The sequence below is a fragment of the Gavialis gangeticus genome, unplaced genomic scaffold (assembly GCF_001723915.1).
Source record: "Gavialis gangeticus isolate Ggan-Ray unplaced genomic scaffold, GavGan_comp1, whole genome shotgun sequence".
Taxonomy (NCBI): Eukaryota; Metazoa; Chordata; order Crocodylia; family Gavialidae; genus Gavialis; species Gavialis gangeticus.
This window is the reverse complement of record NW_017729026.1, coordinates 8,268,156-8,270,779: the sequence shown is the minus strand read 5'-3', so window position 1 is coordinate 8,270,779 and position 2,624 is coordinate 8,268,156. Positions and strand designations below refer to the sequence as shown.

Below are 2,624 nucleotides of genomic sequence, written 5' to 3'. Positions count from 1 at the left end.
CTCAAGGACCCCAGCGCCTCACCCACTAGTCTCCTCAATTTGTTGAAGTTGGCCCTCCTAAAGTCTAGGGCTACTGTCTTGCTGCAGGCCCTTGACACCCTGCACTGGATGGTGAATTCCATAAAGCGATGATTGCTATCACCCAGGTGGTCAAGAACCTGGAGGCCCCTTACCAGGTCATCGCCTGTGGCCAGGACCAGGTCCAACAGGGCGTTTCCTCTGGTGGGACCGTGCACCTCCTGGATTAAGTGGAGGTCCTGTATCTCAGCCAGAAACCTCCTGGAACGGTCCGTCCTGGCTGACTGTTCCCCCCAGCAGATGTCCGGGTAATTAAAAACACCCATGATAACTACATCCCTTGCCTTAAGTGCCTCTGCAAGTTGGCTTGAAAATTACCAGTCCAGCTCCTCCCCTTGGTTGGGGGGTCTGTAGTAGACCCCCACCGTCAAATCGCTCTCCCCACTGCCCCCTTGAATCTTGACCCAGAGAACTTCAGCCTGCCCTTCCTCTGACCCCATTCTGCTGGCAGAGGATGTGTAGTGCTCCTTGACATAGAGCACCACAGCCCCACCTTTTCTTCCTTCTCTATCCCGCCTGTAAAGCCTATAGACCCTAATGCTAACTGCCCAGTCATGGGATGAATCCCACCACGTTTCTGTTAGCCCTATGACATCTGGGTTTGAACTAACTATTCTGAGGGTGAGTTCCTCCTGTTTACTCCCCATAGTGGGAGCATTGGTATATAGGCATTTAAGGCCTTGCAAGACTTTTGATTGGCCTTTTCCTGCCTATGTTACACTCCTCCCACACACCCACTCAATCTCCTTCTGAGTGAAGGGTGAAAAGTATTCAGTTGTTTCTGGGGGAAAAAAACTTTCTTGTGATTGATGTAGATGTGTTAATAAATCTTTCAAAGATCTTTCAAAAATCCTCAATCAGCTGCAGTTGCAGGTGTTGCCCCTGAGAAATCTCTTTTTGACATTCTTTATGACAATGTCTTTCAACATAAAACTCAAAATTCATTTTGCTGCTTGAACCCCTAGCTCTGTCCATGCAGAATACATAAAATGCTAGTTCAACATTGCCCGGTACCAAAAAACCCCACATTTGTGGAAATATTGCATAAACCCACTTATAAAAGCTAAAGATTAAAGGAAATCAAAAAAATTCAAGACACAAAATGGGGTCTACCTCCACGATCCATACGTCCTGTGCTGAGATCTTTCTCATAACGACCTTGTTTCAGCTTGCGGCCTTGTAGTGGCTTTTGCAAATTTTAAATGATACAAAAGGAATCAATTTTGGTGGAGGTGACAAGAAACAGACCTCTCAGTAGTAAAACAGTATGAAGTACAATCCTAAGAGTTGACTCAAAATAGCTGGCTCCTTCACCATGATGTGACTTCCTTGCTGTCTAATACCAGCTATCAAAATGCTTGTAATAGTTCCAGGTACTATGGTATGTGCAGAACGATATTGGTTCTGTTTACAATTCAGAAAAATAATGAAGTCATTTGCTGCTGAGACGTTGCTGATTGTATCACAACTCAATATTATAGACGAAAATGGGAGATGAAGATTTGATTTAATGTTTAGAGAGTGTTAGTTGTGTTCAGTAGGGAAGGTGAAGGTGATGTAGCAGTGCACCACACCCCCTTTTGACTGTGCAATAAATGAGCTTTTGACACTAATTCTGACTGGAGTCCCTGTTATCATGTGGCTCCACAGCTCAGGGGTGAGTGCTACCAATGTCACTCACCCATTCCTTTATTCTGCTTCTGAATTCACTTGGGAGGGAAGGAAGTGTTGGGTAAACACCAGCAGCATTCACCACCTGAGCTCTAGAAACATACTAAAGCTGGAGCTCCAACCTATTTACAGCAGGCTCTGTGGCTTAGTTGGCTAAAGCATCTGTCTAGTAAACAGGAGATCCTGGGTTCAAATCCCAGCAGGGCCTGCTTCTAACTTTTCCTCATTCATGTGGGTACAAGTGATATGTGGGAACAATCCTGGCCAAGTCATAAGAGACTACAGGGGTCAGCAGTGCAGGTAGTTTTCTCCACTGTCCTCATGATTGCGGGTCATGGGTACTGGAGGGATAGATGCATAGAAGTAAAAAGAAGACTCTGGCATTGGCACTACAATAAGGGCTTCAGCTTCCTTGACCATGGCATGCATCTCTGGAACTGCGGCCTGTAGGAAACAGGTGGCATCCACCTCACACCAAAGGGGTAGAAGATTTCTCAGCTATAATGGCCGACCTCCTAGATAGGGCTTTAAACTGAGATTGCCGGGGACAAGCCATCAACCACTAGCTCAAGCCCAAAAAAATGGCAACCTCAAAACCAACATCCCCAGGTACAATAGGAAGCTTTCTCTAACACCAGCCAATGGACATGTTTTTCCACAGCTCACTCAAAAGCCTAGGGCCTCCAACAGCAGGCTTAGTTTCCTGTACACTAATGCCAGAATCATGGGAGACAAGCAGGAGGAACTGGCCCTCCTATATGACCAATATGACCTCATAAGGATCCCAGAGACCTGGTGGGACTCCACCTATAACTGGACCACATGCATAGGGGGATACACCCTGTATAGGAGGGATCATATTAGGAAGAAGGGTG

At 46.3% G+C, this 2,624-nt stretch overlaps 1 non-coding gene across 1 annotated transcript; it reads left to right on the top strand.

The window, feature by feature from the left end:
* Positions 1-1,883: 1,883 nt before the first annotated feature.
* On the top strand, positions 1,884-1,957 carry TRNAT-AGU. Its single transcript has one exon. It is a non-coding gene; the product is annotated as a tRNA-Thr (tRNA).
* Positions 1,958-2,624: the final 667 nt, after the last annotated feature.